The 20851-nt window shown below is 44.4% G+C and overlaps 1 protein-coding gene across 2 annotated transcripts in view; it reads left to right on the forward strand.

Moving 5' to 3' along the window:
- The window catches only part of CCDC6 (coiled-coil domain containing 6), a 350130-nt gene that overhangs the window by 28996 nt on the left and 300283 nt on the right, over positions 1-20851 (forward strand). The gene's annotated exons all lie outside the window — the stretch shown is intronic.

A 20851-nucleotide genomic window follows, 5' to 3' on the forward strand; every position in this document is an offset into this window, starting at 1 on the left:
ATGATGGTTTAATCAACGTATAGTTCTTAAAATTACTTTCCGTAAAAATAAAAAATAAAAATTGATTTACGGGGAAAAAAAAACATAAAGGTTACTGGGACGTAAATAAGGAAATGGAATAAAAAATAAAAAAAACACATAGAACTTCACTTAACCAAAGGTTACACGGACGTTCTAGTTAGGCTCACATTTTAAATTCTGAAAACCATAGAAATCTGGAGAGAGCATGGTACATCCTTATACCATTTCCTGAGCTTTACCCTTAAAATGTCCTTATCTCCGGAAGCCACTTGTTCACTTTCTATCTTAAAGCCTGTTGCTATAAAAGTTGCAGTGCTCCCCTGTGATAACCCATAATTCCTTAATTTTTCTGTTTGGCTGAAATAGCCAACAAAACCATCCATAATACTTGGCTGTGAGGCCCATGTTTCCTATAAGATAACATAGTCCAAAAACCCTTCTAAAGATATATAAATAATTATTGCCAGTTTTAGTGGTTACACCATTTATGTTCCACAAGCATATTTGCAAGAACTCCTTAATGTGAGAGTAGGAAATTGGTTGTAGCATCTGCTGATTAGTTTGTCAGGTTCATCCACCCCCATGCAGAGGATGTGTTTACCAGCCTAGGCTGAGTTGGTTGGTCATATGCTTATTGACCTGTCGGTGCCTATCCAGCAGTGATTGATTTGTCTTAACTACCACATTTTTTTAACACTGAGAATACTTGTGTTTTGTTGTGTAGATTATTTTTCAATGGCTGCTCTTTTTGAGACGTAAATGGGACAGGATATACTACTGGGTTTTGCACCGTTATTCTTATTCCCCAGTTGAGGGAACACTCCTTTTCATGGAGAATCCTCTTGACTAATTGCTCTGAGGCCTAGGTCACCAAGGTTGACTCTTGCACATTTCCTTCTCTTTGTGGGAGAAATGTAATTGCTACAATATCATCAGAGGTGATTTTTTTTCAAGGGATGGAATTGCTCTGAGATGTATTTGGATATTGCCCTGATTGAGAATGTCATGCCTTCCCCAAGACAGGTAATCTGGAGTGAAAATCGTTTGGTAGCCCTCCTCTAACTCTGATAAAGGGTCCTGTGTGGCCCGCAAGCCTACTAAATTTGCATAAGATCCATATTCTTCTGGAATGTTTACCTCTATTCCCTGCTTTCCTTGTGGAGGAAAAAAGAAATCAGCATCTTGTCATAACTAAAACGTTTTTGTGGCACCCCTCTTAACTTGGGTCTGTTACCTCCCTATCAGGTTCACTTAGGCCATTATGGTCCACCATGGCATTGGGGACCATTGTCACTCCTGCTTTTTCTGCCGTGGTCTCCCCATCATCTACGATTTTAAGGAAGATATTACTCTGGCTTTTCCATGTCTGTTTATCAAACCGGGGATACGCCTTTCTTCCCATAATCATCTTATTACCACTTAGCTGTAGGACTTACTTGACCTCCGTTGTAACTTCAGATATGACATTGTCACTTATGCCACGATTAGATACCACACTGTTCCTTATCTTATTTCTGGTCTTACGTTATTCTTTCTTTTGCTTCTCAATCATTGGCCTTGCTAGTGGATTGTATGTCTGATGATTGTAAGTTAGGGGTTCTTTTATCTAATAACATTACATCCCCATTGGTAGATTTACAGTCTTGGCTGTCCAGGTTAGCATTGAGATAGTCTAATAAATGAGCAACTGTAACAGATGCAATGACAACATTAATAATCAAATGTGCACAGGTACAGCCAAGATGTGATAATGCTGTATGGTTTTGTACTCTAACTTGTTCAAGTCTCCCAATTTCTCATCAATTCCCTTGAGACTTATTTAGCAATATAGTGTTCAATAGGTTCACTTGTACGTCCATTTGTTTTGACTTACTTGACAGAGCCTCCAGCGTTAATTGTGATGTTCTAAAAACAGTGTCCCAAACAGTCCTTGCAGATGCACCTGTGCATGCAGCATTTGCTTGTTTCCCTTTTCGGGGGGACATAATATTCCTTTTTATTAATACATTCTAAATTCAATCCTGATTGCACCTCGTCACCCCATTTAAGTTGTTCTTGCTAAGTAGGTGGGGGTAGTCCATACAGAATGGTCTGTTTTCTGATAGCGGATCAGTTACCTGTTACACTACTCTTAGCGAACTCTGGCTTCGACTAACTGGGTCAGTCGTCACACTAGTTTGGGTTTCAGCCGTCAATTGGGGTGAAGTCCTTGTATAGCTCAGATTTGGTGGTTGCTGATCCCGCTGCCTTATAGCTGTGTCATAGGGTTCTTTTTGAGAAGCTTGAATTGGTAGCCTTGAAACAGTATCTGGCTTTTTAATAATTACACTGGCTTCGATTGGCAATGGTTTTTCAGAGCCCTGTGGCAACAGTGACAAGTCCGGTGGTGACAGGAGGCAAGTGAAGGGGGCCTGGGGAGGGGGGTTGCTCGGGGATAATTTGGCAACAAAGACATTACTGAAAGCAGTTCCAAAGCAAAGACCGGACCCCAAAACGAGTTTACTGCCTGCTCTGGGCTCCTCTGGCATTGTCAACATGGCCCCAATTGGATCTTTTAAGAACTCCGTTATGTGGTAGCTTTGTTACCTTATCACATATATTTGTATCATTGTTGAGAATAACGACTGGGTTTCTTCACTCAATTTTACCATAGCATTTTTTTTTTTTTTACTGCAGGCAACATTTGAAGCCTTTTCTTTCTCCTTGTTAGGATGGGTGACCTTTTGGGACCTGATTGCTTGTTTTCAATTGCCAGCAGTAGCTATTAAATCCCAATACAGGCTTTAAAGTCAAACAAGGCCCTGTGTTTTATTAATAGCAATTGTCCCAAAACTTAAAAGCACAGTTGGATAAGTCCACCATCAGGTTCAGAGACTAGAGTGAGTGTCTGCCCTGATGTGTGCACAAGCCACACTGGCCTAATGCAGACCACCTCTGCACACCACATGGTGTCAGAAGCCTAGTGCTTTTAACCCCGTACCACACCTCGCCTATTAGAAGGCAGAGCTTTTTGTAGGGATCTATAGAGATCTGTAGAGATCCATAGGAAGAGCTTTCTGTAAAGGTCCAATGGAGGTCAGAACTAAGGGCTAAGACTAGAGTGGGAGCGTGTCACCCCTCAGTTGCATCAGTTGTTGCCACCACACTACCCGTATGGCAATGGCAGCACCTCCAGAGGGCACAAGCATACTTGATGATTCCTTCCTCTTCACACAGTCAGTCAAGGCTTGCCCCCAATGTGCCCTAGGCTTTTCTAAATTAGTTTCTCCCAGCAGCTCTTGATTGGTCGGCGGCATCATGTAGCTTCAGTGCTCCAATATACTGCATGAATTCAATAATGCCACACACTGCGTCTCCAAAGCCTCTTGTAGCTCCTTCCAGTCCTTAAAGCGTTGCACAAACTCCTATTAATTTTCTGGCACACAACTGCCTCCTAATGAATTCGATGCCTGAGGCAGGGGACAAAAGAGCAGGCAAGGCAGGCAGGATGGAAAAGGACAATCCGGTGGGACAGTCAGGTAGGGCAGAACAAACAGGGTAGCAAATGTAACCCCTGTCCGTCTGTCTACCCTCACTGCCTCCTTGGATTTTAGCGACAGCTCCAGCCCCCTACATGTAGATAAATGAGCAAGGGGGGGCGGCAGCCTCCAAAAATGCTGGGATTATGCCACCTTTGCGCCACCAGACCCCAGTGCCAATTCGGACAAAACTGAGGCCACAGGTAGCAGCTCCCTGGTACCCCTGCTCGCGACTCATACCACTGATGCGACAGAGGAGATATGGCTAAAGTAACGTGAAAGAGCGAGTCCTCTTTCAAATTTAAAGTCGACTTGTTTCTACCAAGAAATACACATTTGGTTTTCCTTTAATATCTCAAAGTACTGAAAGGATTTACACTGAATAAAAAGTTGAAAAAAAAAAACGTGATCTGCAGACCAAAAGCTACCTTTCTTTCAAATTTGGTGTAACTCCGTCCACCGTTTCGAGCTGTGGTCGTATTCAAAACTCCTTTGGTGGGAATTACTAATGGTAAAAACGCACTTTTTTGACTATTAACCCCGCCCTGCTTTATTTTTTTTGTATATTTTTTTTTTTCCGGCCCCCGCTTGACTGATCACCCCAAAACTCTCCATGCACAAGAAGCCAATTGGGCACACTTTTTTTGGAAACTGTTTTGAAGATTTGTCAAACTACGCCAAAGATATAGACAAGCCAAAAACGTCTTTTCAATGGAAACTATAACTACCTACTGGTGACCGCGAGGACCTAGTTTCCATTGGAAGAACGTTTTTTGTTTTGCCAATAACTTTGGCGCTGCTTAACCCTTTCGCTGCCAGGCCTTTTCCCCCTCCTGTGCCAGGCCTTTTTTTGGCTATTTGGGGCAGTTCGTGCTTAGGCCCTCATACCTTTTTGTCGACATATGCTAGCCAAGCCAAATTTGCGTCCTTTTTTTTTCAACATCCTAGGGGTTCTAGAGGTACCCAGACTTTGTGGGTTCCCCTGAAGGAGACCAATAAATTAGCGAAAATACAGCAAAAACTTCGTTTTTTAAAAACAAATGCGACAAAAGGGCTGCAGAAGAAGGCTTGTGGTTTTCCCCCTGAAAATGGCATCAACAAAGGGTTTGCAGTGCTAAAACCACCATCTTCCCAGCTTTCAGGAACAGGCAGACTTGAATCAGAAAACCCCATTTTTCAACACAATTTTGGCATTTTACTGGGACTATTTTTTGCGCTTTCAGCCTCCTTCCAGTCAGTGACAGGAATGGGCGTGAAAGCAAAGCTGGATCCCAGAAACCTAAACATTTCTGAAAAGTAGACAGAATTCTGAATTCAGCAAGGGGTCATTTGTGTAGATCCTAAAAGGGTTTCCTACAGAAAATAACAACTGAAAAAGAAAAATATTGAAATTGAGGTGAAAAAAACATCAATTTTTCTCTACGTTTTACTCTGTAACTTTTTCCTGCAATGTCAGATTTTCGAAAGCAATATACCGTTACGTCTGCTGGACTCCTCTGGCTGCGGGGATATATAGGGCTTGTAGGTTCATCAAGAACCCTAGGTACCCAGAGCCAATAAATGAGCTGCACCCTGCAGTGCGTTTTCATTCTATACCAGGTATACAGCAATTCATTTGGTGAAATATAAAGAGTGAAAATGGGTATCAAGGAAACCTTTGTATTTCCAAAATGGGCACAAGATAAGGTGTTGAGGAGCAGTGGTTATTTGCACATCTCTGAATTCCGGGGTGACCATACTAACATGTGAATTACAGGGCATTTCTCAAATAGATGTATTTTTTTACACTCTCTCTTATATTTGGAAGGAAAATATTTAGAGAAAGACAAGGGGCAATAACACTTGTTTTGCTAATCTATGTTCCCCCAAGTCTCCCGATAAAAATGATACCTCACTTGTGTGCGTAGGCCTAGTGCCCGCGACAGGAAACGCCTCAAAACGCAACATGGACACATCACATTTTTTTAAAGAAAACCGAGGTGTTTATTGCAAAGTGCCTACCTGTAGATTTTGGCCTCTAGCTCAGCCGGCACCTAGGGAAACCTACCAAACCTGTGCATTTTTGAAAACTAGAGACCTATGGGAATCCAAGATGGGGTGACCTGTGGGGCTCTGACCAGGTTCTGTTACCCAGAATCCTTTGCAAACCTCACAATTTGGCTAAAAAAACACGTTTTCCTCACATCTTGGTGACAAAGTTCTGGAATCAGAGAGGAGCCACAAATTTCCTTCCACCCAGCGTTCCCCCCCCCCCCCCCCCCCCCCCCAAGTCTCCCGATAAAAACGATACCTCACTTGTGTGGGTGGGCCAGGTGCCTGCAACAGAATAAGGCCAAAAACTTGTAGAGATAGAGGGGATAGCACAGCGAGTTGATAAGGACATATTCTTCTTTTATACATCTTTAGGCTGACTCTGCTTTGGAGACCCACACGAGTGAGGTGTCATTTTACTTGGGAGACTGAGGGCAACGCTGGGGAGTAGGAATTTTGTGCTGGAGCGGTGATCGTACAAACAAAAGTCAGGAAAATATGCTTTTTTAAGCAACTTTTGCGGTTTGCAGAGGCGTCTGGGTAAGAAAATGTTGGGGGATCCACGCAAGCCACATCTCCCTGCACTCCTTGGGGTGTCTAGTTTTTAAAAATGTCTGGGTTTGGTAGGTTTCCCTAGATGAAGGCCGCACCCTGGACCAAAAACATAGGTGGCCCCTCCCCCCCAACACAGGTAGTTTTGTAATATATCATTTTGATGTGTCCACATACGTCTGTGATGTGCCAAACACTAAAAATGTGAAAAGAAACGCACTTAGGTTATGTGAAAAAGACCCCTCACCCACCAACCAAGTTGGTGGCATCTTCATCATCGGGGTCCCACCTGAGACACCTAGCGTGTCTCAAGTGTGCTGCGACGCCTGATTACAGCAGAGCAGGATTTGTCATTTGTACCACACATACTGGTTGGATTTGGCACGAGGGTGAGTGATGGTTCAGTAGATCAAATTTTATTAACGAGATTTCACAAAAGTGAAATGCACTGAAAGGCCAAAAAACGGAACCAATAACTCACAGCTCGTGAGCTGTAAATCCACGACAAGGCACCAACGGCTTTACAGTCCATTCACACACCTTTCATACATGACATGCACAAGACCATTCACGCCGCCAGCCACGGGCCCAGCACGTTACAAGACTCCTCAATAGACCGCGCTAGTCAAGGGCCCATCACTTTCATACGCCCACATGCCTGATACAGCAATCACACCAGCTGATGAGTGTGTGGACTGGCGTTTAGTTTAGTTTATAAGATTTGTAAAGCGCATGGCGACCCGAAGGCATCCCAGCGCTAAAAGCAGCAACGCACAAATGCTAATTACAGAATAAAAAAGTTTTGAGCTTTTTCCTAAAGAGGTGCTCGGAGGATTCATTACGGAGCTCCAAAGGAAGGGTATTCCAAAGGTGGGAGGCCTTACTGGAAAAAGAATTGTTGCCCCAGGCTCTCTTAGATCGAGAAATGTGTGCATACCTAAGAGAGGAGGAACGTAAGTTCCTAGAAGGAGTATGCAGGGAGATCAATTTCCTTAGAGAGATGGGACCTTTACCATGTAGGGCCCTATGGACAATGCAGAGAGATTTAAAATGGATCCGTTCTTTGATGGGGAGCCAGTGGAGGGTGGAGATAGCCAATTTGGCGGATGAATATTTTGAGGAGTGAGTAAGAAGCCTGGCAGCTGCATTTTGCACTCTTTGCAGCTTCTTTATAACATAAAAAGGGGAGCTAAGGAACAGAGAGTTTCCGTAATCCAGACGGGAAAGAATTAAGGCTTGGATGAGAATTCTTCTGGCTGTAGGAGGAAGAAGAGAGAGAATCTTTCTGAACATGCGCATAAGACCAAAGCAGGTAGAAGAAACTTTACTAGCTTGAGAGTCCATAGTAAGCCTGGGGTCAAGCATCACACCTAGAGTTTTAACCTGAGATTTGGGGGGAGGAAGAGTACTGAAGGCATCTGAGAGCGAGGGAAGGGGAAGAGGGGGGGGACCGTTTCCCAAAACCAGGACTTCCGATTTTCCATCGTTAAATTTGGGTTTGGACTTGGTCATCCATTTGGCGATGTCACTCATACAGCGGGAGAGATTGGTCACCGGCGAGTCTCCAGAGCTGGTGAGGGATACCAATAACTGGGTGTCATCTGCATAGGTGACCAAGGACAGATTATGAGGGGCAACTACTCTAGCTAAAGGTGACAAGTAAACGTTAAAAAGAGTGGGGCTAAGGGACGAGCCCTGGGGGACTCCACATGCCAAGGGGAAAAGGCCAGAAAAGAAGGTCCGGTCCAAGACTTGGAAAGATCTGTCTCTAAGGAAGGAGGAAAACCAAGAGAGGGCGGAACCTCCGACTCCTACATCAGATAGTCTCCGACAGAGAAGATCATGGTCGACAGTGTTGAAAGCTGCACTTAGGTCAAGCAGGATGATGGCTACGTGAGACCCTAGGTCTAAGAGCTGGCGGGCCGTCTCAGTTACTGAGAGGAGAGCTGACTCAGTACTGTGCAAGGCTCTAAAGCCCATTTGGGTGGGATGAAGAAGTTCATTGCTTTCAAGATAGTTGGTTAGTTCAGTGTTGACATGTTTCTCAAGGATTTTTGCGGAGATAGGGAGGAGGGCAATCGGTCTGAAATTTTCCAATAAAGTGGGGTCAAGTTTGGGTTTCTTCAGAAGGGGCTTAACCACAGCATGTTTAAATGACTGGGGAAGGGAGCCCGAGGATAAGGAGCTGTTAAGAATTTTAGTGAGAGGAGGAGCAATGGTGCCTGCTACCTGCAAGAGAGCAGAGGGAGGGGCGGGTCCAGAGGGGAGCCGGATTTAATTTTGGACAGGAAATTAATGGTCACCTCCTCGGTGAGAGGGGGGAAGGAGGTTAGAGAGACTCCTACAGGAAGGGAGTCAGTGTCATTACAAATAGAGGGATCATTCATATAGACGGGAAACCCAGAGTATATACTGATGACTTTGTCCTGAAAAAAGGATGCCAGTCGATCACTGTGGGAGACGGAGGCTTCCGTCATAGGGGTAGAAATGGGAGGGGAGGTAAGATCTCTAAAAATTTGAAAAATTTATTTCGGAGGACATGAAGAACATTCTATTTTTCCACCATAAAAGGTAGACTGGGCAGTTTTAATATTGTGGTGATAGGTTCTGACTGATTGCTTGTAGATATCTCTGTTAGAGAGACTGTAGTTTTTACGCCACAGTCTCTCAAGTTTTTTTACAGTTCTTTTTGAGTTCAAGCAGGTAAGGGGAGAACCAGGGTTTAGATTTGTGGGTTGAGGGAACCACTCTGGTTCTGATGGGTAGAACAACATCCAAGGAGGATGAGATCCATTTATCAAAAGAGTCTGCAGTTTCTGGGGCAGATGAGTGACCGGTTTTGCCATAAGTCAAGAGGGCCTTACGCCATTCTTCCGGGTCCAGTTTTGACCAAATGCGCCCAGATGTGGTGGTGCTGGGGAGGTGCCCTTGGGTGGCATACGGGAAAGTGAAAGTGAGAAGGGAGTGATCGGTCCAGAGTAATGGCAGGGGAGGGGGCGTCAGCAAGTTGGCAATATTGCTGAATATAAGATCCAACGTGTGACCCTTCTGGTGGGTAGGGCCAGATACATGCTGAATTAGTTGGAGTGCTGCGAGAGAGGTTGCCAGTAATTTAGCCGAAGGGCAGTCGGAGTTGTCGAGATGAATATTAAAATCTCCTAAAATAGTTAAGTTGGAGAGATTGCAGATATGACTGGCTGCAACCTCCGGAAGAGAATCCAGGAAACGTAGCACAGGTCCAGGTGGTCGATAGTGCAGAATTCCTGAAAAGGTGAAAGTGGGGGACAAACATAGTGAGAACATTAGGCTCTCACAATCAGGAATATCTAAGGGTAAGGTGGTGCATTTAATAGTAGTTTTATGAATGATAGCTATTCCACCACCTCTGGTGGCGGGCCTATCTAGATGAATCATGGAGTAAATGGAGGGCAGAGAGTTACAGATGTGTCCTGTAGAATCTTCATCGAGCCAGGTTTCAGTAAGAAACAGTACATCAGGCAAAAGATCTTCAAGGAGATTATAGATGTGTAGAGAATGAGCGGGGAGGGATCGGCAGTTAAGCAGCATCATTCTTGCTGGGTGGGGAGAAGGAATTTCAGAGGACGTGGAGGGCAGGGCGGTCCAACCACAGCGTGGGCAGGAAAGGAGGAAGGGGAAATGAAGGTCGCTTGAATGGGTGAGACAGGAATTAGAGGGCCTACAAGCCAATAGCTGCGAAGAAGAGTAGACTAACCTCATTGGGGAAAAAAGAACAGCATTCTGGGCTCAGAATGCTCAGGACGCTCCAAGGTGCGGACGGGCGCAGACGGGCTTGCCTTTGGCGCACCCGCTGCGTGGCCGGCTCCCCTCTGTCATTAAATACTGACGAGAGGCAGCCTGAGCCGGCTTAGGGGAGAGAAAAAGACTATACCGTCAACCTAACAAAATGGCGGTATAGAAATGTCCCAGACAGGAAGAAGGGTAAAAGAAAGCTGAGCACCCGGTAGCCACTAACCACGGGCTCCGGTGCTCAAACACGGCATGAATAAAGAAACAGAAGTCAAAGGTAAGTTTAAAAGGCCCAGAGTGAAAGACCCATGAATAAAAAGTAATTATTTAAAAATCGTAATTCTTTTTAAAAAAAGCAGTCAAATTCAACAAACAGTAATTATTTAAAAATGGAGTGGAGTTCTCCAGGTGTCTAGTTTTCAGACATTTTTGGGTTTTCATGTATGGCCCCCTATATTATCTCGAGACTTGAGGGAATGCTGGGTGGAAGGAGATTTGTGGCTCCTCTCAGATTCTAGAATTTACTATCACCGAAATGTGAGGAAAATGTTTTTTTTGGTCATATTTTGGGGTTTGCAAAGGATTCTGGGTAACAGAACCTGGTGAGCGCCCCACAAGTCACCCCATCTTAGATTCCCCAAGGTGTCTAGTTTTAAAAAATGAACAGGTTTGGTAGGTTTCCCTAGCTGCTGGCTGAGCTAGAGGCCAAAATCAATAGATAGGCACTTTCCAAAAAACACGTAAGATTTCAATGTAAAAATGTGATGTGTGTCATGTTGCATTTCCTGGCACGGGCATTAAGCCTACCCATGCAAGTGAGGTAGCATTTTTATCGGGAGACTTTGAGGAACACCGAATAGCAGAACAAGTGTTATTGCCCCTTGTCTTTCGCTACATTTTTACTTTCCAAATGTATGTTAGTGTGTAAGAAAGACGTCTATTTGAGAAATGCCCTATAATTCACATGCTAGTATGGGCACCCCGGAATTCAGAGATGTGCAAATAACCACTGCTTCTCAACACCTTATCTTGTGCCAATTTTGGAAATACAAAGGTTTCCTTGATACCCATTTTCACTCTTTATATTTCACCAAATGAATTGCTGTATACCTGGTATACAGTAAAACCCCATTGCAAGGAGCAGCTCCTTTATTGGCTCTGGGTACCTAGGTTTCTTGATAAACCTTCAAGCCCTATATATCCCCACAACCAGAAGAGTCCAGCAGACGTAACAGTATATTACTTTTGAAAATCTGACATCGCAGGAAAATGTGAAGAAAAATTGCTTTCTTTTTACCTCAATTTCCATATTTTTTTATTTCAGCTGTTACTTTCTGTAGGAAAACCTTGTACAATTTATTCAAATTAACCCTTGCTGAATTCAGAATGTTGTCTACTTTTTAGCAATGTTTAGCTTTCCGGGATCCAGCATTGGTTTCACACCCATTTCTGTCACTAATTGGCAGGAAGCTCAAAGCACAAAAAATAGTAAAAAATGGGGTATGTCCCAGTAAAATGCCAAAATTTTGTTGAAAATTTTGATTTTCTGATTAAAGTCTGTCTGCTCCTGGAAGATGGTGATTTTAGCACCACAAACCATTTGATACTTTTTTTTTTTTCTTTTTTTTTTTTAAACATGAAATGTTTGCTGTATTTTGGCAAAATTCTTGGTCTCCTACTGGGGAGTCAACAAACTCTGGGTACCTCTAGAATCCCCAGGATGTTTGGGGGGGGGAAAAAAAACAAAGACAAAAGTTTGACGTGGGTAGCTTATGTGGACAAAAAGTTATAAGGGCCTAAGCGTGAACTGCCCCAGATAGCCAAAAGAAGGCCTGGCACCTGATGGGGGAAAGACCTGGCAGCGAAGGAGTTAAGGCCCTTCACATGAAAGTATCCATAGGTTATATTACATGTGGGGGAGGTAAATCGCACATGATCTTGGAGGAGGACACTAGCTGTGGGTTCCAGTGCAAGCTGTATTTGGGGGCATTAAGGTACCATTTACATACTTGTGAAGGTCATTCTATAAGACTGTATTTCCCCCCCCCCCCCCCCCCTCACTAAACTAGAACAATATGAAAACATAAGTAAGAGTAGGTGAAACATTGTCCTTGAGGTAGAATCAAATGCCCAGTTGGTAATAGAAGTAGGGGAATGTGGAGCAGATAAGGGACCCCAGTCCCCCTGTACCCCGCCCACCCGCCGTGATTCATTTGGAAAATCTCAGCCAAGGTAACAGTAGATCAACACAGGCTTGTCTCCAGAGATCGTCTCTAGTATCGCCTGCTGCTCTTTCGCCATAGCTGCCATGTTAGGACAGAGGCCTGAAGATTGCTTCTCAACTGTCCTCCATTGCTGGCGTCTGCGGGTCCCACTTTTGCACATATTGTTTATGAAGAATCAGGGTGAGCGTTTTCAGTGTCCAGCAGCTGGCAGGCTTTAAGGGAGTTAAGTTGGTGTAGTTTGCCTAGCAATCGGAAGACCAGCCAGAAGGGGTGACTCCATGAGTATGACATGCCTTCTTTTCTCAGGTGAGCGGTGACAGGGTGCCCCCTTTCAAGCTTAATGTTAGCATCCGATGTTACCTCAAGAATTGATCTAAAAAGGTCAGTTGCAAACTGGCTTATATCGGGTCCCTCAGTCCCGGATGGAACACCTCTGATTTGTATGTTGTTGTTCCATGATTGGCTTTCCAAATCTTCAGCATTGGCCTGGAGATTCAGTTGTTGGTCCTGGAGGTGAAGGACTTCTTGCTGCAGCTGCTCAATCTCTTTGCCACAAGATGTTTCGTGGTCTTCCATGGAGGAAACCCTGTCACCCAGGCTTTCAATATCACGGCAGACTTTAAGGTCCTTTGAGAGATCCTTCTTAAGGTTCTGTAGGTACCCCTGGAGTGAAGCAGAGAGAGCCCTTTGGAAGGGCCAGGGTCACTGATGCGTCCGAGCCTCGGTTATCAGCCGTCATGTCAGAGTTAGACAGTGGTATGGTGTCGGTGGTCTGCGGCCCCTGGTTTGATGAGCATCTTTTAGCGAGTGATCCTTCTTTCTTCCCCTGGTCCGGCGGCCATTGCTTCTGTATTACATGTAGTGGAGGCCTGCTGCAAAGATAAGAGGTGAGGGTTGCTGGTGCACGTAGTGTTAGGATTTCTCACAATGCCGGGGTTGAGGCAGGTGGTGAGGTGCTCAGTGAGTTGGAAGGTGCAGCACACTGCCACCAACAGACAGGGAGTGGAGTTCTCTATTAAGTGGTGATAGGGGACTATGTTGTATTCTCAATATTAATGTATTGGTTTTACATTCCATATTAATAAGTTACTGGCCTAGAATTTTTTTTTTTTTGCGTTTTAGCATGAGATCCACATTTTCTCTTTACATTACTTTGATTGTGGCTCCCACAGTTAAACCCTGTACTTTCCCGAGTCTGAAAAGTGTTGCTAAAGCTCATTGAAGAAAATTAGTTTAACAGCTAACACATTGTTTATAACATATGGCCTGGAAGCCATCTGGTTCATTGGCTTTCCCAGTTGTAGACACGTAATTGGTGCAAGATTTTGGGAATTGTCTGTCATCAATTTAACCTCTCTGCCACTGAAACACCAGATAAAGAAATATTATTAAGGTAGTTAAATAAAACAGACTTGGATCCCACCCAGTACTTAACGTTGGTTGACTTAGACACTTTGATTTCCTTTCTTCTTATTGGTCAGCGCAACCTTCTCCACCCTGAAGGCTTTAAGTGTTTGTTCTGTTGTGGAGCAATTGTCAGCCACATCTTCTTGCCCTGACCTCCTTGCCTTACTTTGCTTGCCCCTCCTGCCCTCCATTATATTGCGGTCCCTCCTCCCAACCCCACCTGTCTGGCACAAAAAACATTAACATAGCCAAATAACTCCTAAATGTGCAAGATATTTTTGCCTTTGTCAATGTTTGACATATTGCACAACAGCCTGGGCAATCCCTACTGCTGTGCAACATGTCTAAATACACCTTGACAAAGCAAATAGATTTCACATAGGCAAAACATATATTAGCTTTGCCAGTGTTTTTCTTTCAGAAATCACTTCAGTGTTTGAGCATTACAGGGTATCTGAGGAGACAAAAGGGAGTTTTAATTTTCAATTGTAAACTGGTCAATGTATTTTTCAACAGTTTCCAACATGTCTGGGTTGTTCAACAACTATTTTATATTCCAGGCCTTGTGTTTTTGGTATGATTGAATCAAGCAGCAATCCATTTACATGCTGGAGTAGTCTGAATTTACTCTCTGGAATTCTGCTCCATTTGGTAGGAGATGTTAGATGTTAGTGGAGAAGAAATCTGTTCTCAAATGGATCTGATGTGAAAACCAGAGGAATACTTTATTCTGGTTTCCACATCTGGCTACACTTCCCTCGTTAATGCAGGCCAAACTTGCCTCAGAAGCACCACATTAATCAGCATGATTTGGACACTTGAAATTTGCTTGCCTGGGAAAGATATACCTCACGGTATATCTGCACACCCAGGTACCAAAATAATTGTGGAGCTAATTCTATCGGAAACAGTCGGAATGTAATCTGAGAGACGACAAACAGACCACGAAAGGAAAAGGCATAGGATTTATTGGCATTTATCCATAGACCTGATAGGTCACCAAATGTGGGCATAAGCTGTGCTGCCTCCTCATGTTTCTGAAGTAAAGGATCATATCTGCATATAAAGATACTGTGTGGAGCGATCTGTCTATGCGTATACCCATGTCTCCGCATGTTGACGAAAGCAGTGGGCTAGTGGCTGTACTACCAAGACGAATAATTGGTGGGATAAGGGGCAGCCTTGTCTGGTGCCCTGCGATAGCTGATACGGGGCCGAGATGCAAGCATATATATATATGTTCTATGGCATGTGTAGCTGCAGATACACATGCTGTGCACTATCCTGCCATCTAGTGTTGGGCTCGGAGTGTTACAAGTTGTTGTTCTTCGAAGAAGTCTTTTCGAGTCACGAGACCGAGGGACTCCTCCCTCTCGGCTCCATTGCGCATGGGTGTCGACTCCATCTTAGATTGTTTTTTTTTCCGCCATCGGGTTCGGACGTGTACCTCTTTGCTCCGTGTTTCGGTTCGGAAAAGATAGTTAATAATCGGAAAACTCAACTGTATTGTTTGCGCTCGGTACCGGGTTAGTGCTAGCACATCGACACCGAAGAAAGAAGAGCTCCGGCAGCCCTTCGGGGCTTCAACTCCTTGGCGGGGCCTGGTCAGCCCGACCGCATGCGTCTTCAAGGCTTATGGAACGGACCCCCTTCCGCTTCTGCCCCAACTGCCACGCTAAGTATCCTTATACAGACCAACACTTTGTCGTAATTTGTGTTTGTCCCCCGAACACAAAGAGGATACGTGCGAGGCCTGTCGGGCATTTCGATCCAAGAAGACACTGCGGGATCGTAGAGCTCGAAGACTTCAAATGGCGTCGATACCAGCTGGACACACCGACGTCAAAGAAGAGGAGACATTCTCCATTCCAGATTCGGACTCGGACGAGCCCGAGAGTGAGCAGCCGACGAGGCAACAAACCATGAGTAAACCAGCCCCGGCAAAAACTCACTCGAAAATCATGAAGGCCCAGGGGACGCCACTGCCAACAGGCCATGGCTTTACCCGAAAGCACGGTGACCAAACATCCGACTCCGGTCGAGATACCGGCTCCGAACAGACTCTGCACCGAGATACCGGCTCCGACCAGACTCTGCACCGAGAAATCGGCACCCCGAAAACCAAAAGTTTCTTCGGAACCGAAAAAGACGGCCAAAAAGGTTTTGGTGCCGAAAAATGCAGCCTCGGAGCCGAAACACAGCTCCTATACAGAAGAACAGGGCCTTTCCTCCCAATTACAAGGCCACAGGTTTGAACAAGAACTGGGCATGGGAGAGCCAGACCATACCCAGAGAAGGCTCCATATACAAAAAAGACACTGGGAAAATCAGAACTCTTCCTCCAATTAAGATGAAGTGGAAGCTCGCATTCCATGAGGTGGAAATGCAGCCAAAAGCTAAGGAAAAAACACCACCACAGTGTTCTCCACAGCCATCGCCGCCACACTCGCCACATCTGTCCCCAGTAGCAACATCCCCAATGATGCAGTCACCAACGCACACAGGGATGAGCCAAGATGACCCGGATGCATGGGATCTGTACGACGCACCGTTCTCAGATAATAGTCCGGATTGCTACCCGGCAAGGCCATCACCACCTAAGGACAGTACTGCTTACATGCAGGTGGTTTCCAGGGCAGCTACTTTTCATAACGTAGCATTGCATGCAGAGCCCATAGAAGATGACTTCTTGTTCAATACCCTGTCATCTACGCACAGCCAATACCAAAGTTTGCCGATGCTACCAGGCATGTTAAAACACGCCAAACAGGTGTTTCAAGACCCAGTCAAAAGCAGAGCCATCACACCTAGGGTGGAGAAGAAATATAAACCTCCCCCTACGGACCCTGTGTACGTTACACAACAGTTAACTCCTGATTCGGTGGTAGTAGGAGCAGCCCGGAAAAGGGCAAACTCACAAACTACCTGACAAAGAAAGTCGGAAATTCGATGCGGCAGGCAAAAGTGTGGCAGCACAGGCAGCCAATCAATGGCGAATTGCCAATTCGCAAGCTCTACTGGCAAGATACGACAGGGCACATTGGGACGAAATGCAACATTTCATTCAACACCTTCCCAAAGAGTTCCAGAAACGTGCTCAACAGGTTGTCGAGGAGGGCCAAACTATCTCCAACAACCAAATAAGGTTGGCTATGGACTCAGCAGACACGGCGGCCAGAACAGTAAACACGGCGGTAACCATTCGGAGACACGCGTGGCTACGAACCTCTGGATTTAAGCCAGAAATTCAGCAGGCTATGCCTTTCAACGGACAACAATTGTTTGGGCTGGAGGTGGACACAGCAATAGACAAACTGAAGAAAGACACTGATACGGCCAAAGCCATGGGCGCGCTCTACTCACCACAGAGCAGAGGCACTTTTAGGAAGCCGCACTTTAGAGGGGGGATTCGGGCTCAGACTACAGAGCCTTCCAACTCACAAGCCAGACCCACATACCAGGGCCAATATTAAAGAGGAGGTTTTCGGGGAAATTATAGAGGTGGACAGTTCCCTAAAACAAGAGGGAAATTCCAAAGCCCAAAAACCCCACAAACTAAACAGTGACTCCAACGTCACAAACCCCCACCACACAACACCAGTGGGGGGGAGGCTCACACATTATTACAAAAATTGGGAACACATAACTACAGACGTGTGGGTCCTAGCCATTATCCAACATGGTTATTGCATAGAATTCCTACATTTGCCACCAAATGTGCCTCCAAGAGCACACAACATGTCCAAACAACACTTAGATCAGTTACAACTAGAAGTCCAAGCGTTGTTACAAAAAGAAGCAATAGAGCTGGTACCCAACCATCAAAAAGGAACAGGTGTTTACTCCCTGTATTTCCTAATTCCAAAAAAGGACAAAACACTGAGACCCATATTAGACCTCAGAACACTAAATCTTTACATCAAATCAGATCATTTTCACATGGTGACACTTCAAGACATGATCCCCTTGCTCAAACAACAGGACTACATGTCAACATTAGATCTCAAGGATGCTTACTTCCACATACCCATACATCCTTCCTACAGGAAATACTTGAGGTTTGTAATCCAAGGCGTGCATTACCAATTCAAAGTGTTAACGTTCGGGATAACAACAGCACCAAGGGTATTCACAAAATGCCTTGCAGTAGTAGCTGCTCATATCAGGAGACAGCACATGCACGTATTCCCTTACTTAGACGATTGGTTAATAAAAACCAGCACTCAGCAACAGTGTCTTCTACACACCAAATACATCATAGAAACCCTTCACAAACTAGGGTTCTCTATAAACTACCAAAAATCACATCTACAACTGTGTCAAATACAACAATATTTAGGAGCAACAATCAACACACAAAAAGGGATTGCCAAAAGTCCACAAAGGGTGCATGCCTTCCAAAATATTATACTAAACATGCACCCAAACCAACTTCTAGGCATGATGTCTTCATGCATAGCCATTGTCCCAAACGCAAGACTTCACATGCGGCCCTTACAACGGTGCCTAGCAACACAATGGACACAAGCACAGGGTCAACTTCAAGTTCTAGTGTTGATAGACCGCCATACACACTCCTCGCTTAAATGGTGGAATCCTATAAATTTAAACCAAGGGCGGCCATTCCAAGACCCTGTGCCTCAATACGTGATCACAACAGATCCTTCCATGAAAGGGTGGGGAGCACACCTCAACCAGCACAATATACAGGGTCAATGGGACGCTCAACAAAGACAATTTCATATAAATCATCTAGAGCTGTTAGCAGTGTTTCTAGCATTGAAAGCATTTCAACCGCTAATAGCCCACAAACACATTCTTGTCAAAACAGACAACTTGACAACAATGTATTACCAAAACAAAAAGGGAGGGACACACTCATCACAACTGTCTCTTAGCACAACAAATTTGGCATTGGGCGATTCACAATTACATTTGCCTAATAGCACAGTACATCCCAGGGATTCAAAACCAGTTAGCCGACAATCTCAGTCGAGATCACCAACAAACACACGAATGGGAAATTCATCCCCAGATACTAAAAACGTACTTTCTAAGCTGGGGAGTTCCAGAAATAGACCTATTTGCAACAAAAGAAAGCGCAAAATGCCAAAACTTCGCGTCCAGGTATCCACACCCACACTCCAAGGGCAATGCGTTATGGATGAGCTGGTCAGGGATATTTGCTTACGCTTTTCCCCCTCCCCCTCTCCCACTACTTCCGTATCTGGTAAACAAATTGAGTCAAAACAAACTCAAACTAATACTAATAGCACCAACCTGGACTCTCCAACTGTGGTACACAAAACTACTAGACCTATCAGTAGTACCTCATGTCAAACTACCAAACAGACCAGATCTGTTAACTCAACACAAACAACAGATCAGACACCCACATCCAGCATCGCTCAATCTAGCAATCTGGCTCCTGAAGTTAGAATTTGGACATTTAGACCTTACACAATGTATGGAGGTCATTAAACAAGCTAGAAAACCTACTACAAGACATTGTTACGCAAACAAATGGAAAAGATTTGTTTATTACTGCCATAATAATCAAATTCACCTGCTACATGCTTCCGCAAAAAACATTGTAAGCTACTTACTACACTTATAAAAATCTAAACTATCTTTTTCTTCCATAAAAATACATCTCCCAGCAATATCTGCCTATTTGCAGATTACACATTCAACATCCCTCTTTAGAATCCCAGTCATCAAAGCATTTATGGAGGGTTTAAAAAGAATCATACCCCAGAGAACACCACCAGTTCCCTCGTGGAACCTCAATATTGTATTAACACGACTCATGGGTCCACCATTTGAACCCATGCATTCTTGTGAGATACAATACTTAACCTGGAAAGTAGCCTTCCTAATAGCTATTACATCTCTTAGAAGAGTGAGCGAAATACAAGCATTCACTATACAAGAAACCTTTATACAAATACATAAACATAAAGTGGTTCTCCGTACAAATCCCAAATTCTTACCAAAAGTTATATCACCGTTCCACCTAAACCAAACAGTGGAACTCCCAGTCTTTTTTCCACAACCAGACTCAGTAGCTGAAAGAGCATTACATACGTTAGACATTAAAAGAGCATTAATGTACTATATTGATAGAACAAAACAATTTCACAAAACAATTGTTTGTAGCCTTCCAAAAACCGCATGCAGGAAATCCTATATCCAAACAAGGCATTGCCAGATGGATAGTGAAATGTTTTCGACCTGCTATATTAAAGCAAAAGGAGATCTACCTATTACGCCAAAGGCACACTCCACTAGGAAGAAAGGTGCACAATGGCCTTTCTAGGAAAGTTACCTATGACAGAAATCTGTAAGGCAGCCACATGATCTACGCCTCATACATTCACAAAACATTACTGTGTAGATGTGTTAACAACACAACAAGCCACAGTAGGACAGGCTGTATTACGAACATTATTTCAGACAACTTCAACTCCTACAGGCTAAGCCACCGCTTTTGGGGAGATAACTGCTTACTAGTCTATGCACAGCATGTGTATCTGCAACTACACATGCCATCGAACGGAAAATGTCACTTACCCAGTGTACATCTGTTCGTGGCATGAGACGCTGCAGATTCACATGCGCCCTCCTGCCTCCCCGGGAGCCTGTAACCATTATAAGTTGATGAAAATTGTACATTATAGGTTGATGAAACTTGTACATTTGTAAATTTATAAATATATATCACTTTTATACACATTATGTACATACATACTCCATTGCATGGGCACCTTTACTATATACACAACTCCTACCTCACCCTCTGCGGGAAAAACAATCTAAGATGGAGTTGACGCCCATGCGCAATGGAGCCGAGAGGGAGGAGTCCCTCGGTCTCATGACTCGAAAAGACTTCTTCGAAGAACAACAACTTGTAACACTCCGAGCCCAACACTAGATGGCAGGATAGTGAACAGCATGTGAATTTGCAGCGTCTCATGCCACGAACAGATGTACACTGGGTAAGTGACATTTTTCATATATATATGTATATGTGTGTATATATGTGCGCCATATGCAGTGAGGGCTGCCATCATGAAGTCCCAGCCGAGGGAATCCAAGGCCTGTTTAATGTCTAGCGAAAGGCAGCCGGAACAGGGTTGAAGGTTATGAGCGGCATCCATAACATGAAATAATCTACATATATTTAGGGTAGTGTTTCTCCGGGGTGATCAGAGTGTAACAAACGTGGGAGCAGGGGAGGTAATCGGCTGGCTAATACTTTACTAAGGATCTTGTATTTGGTATTCAAAAGTGAAAGGGAACTATAGGAGGGCATCTCTGTTGGGTCCC

Source organism: Pleurodeles waltl, chromosome 6 (assembly GCF_031143425.1).
Source record: "Pleurodeles waltl isolate 20211129_DDA chromosome 6, aPleWal1.hap1.20221129, whole genome shotgun sequence".
In the NCBI taxonomy this organism is placed as follows: Eukaryota; Metazoa; Chordata; class Amphibia; order Caudata; family Salamandridae; genus Pleurodeles; species Pleurodeles waltl.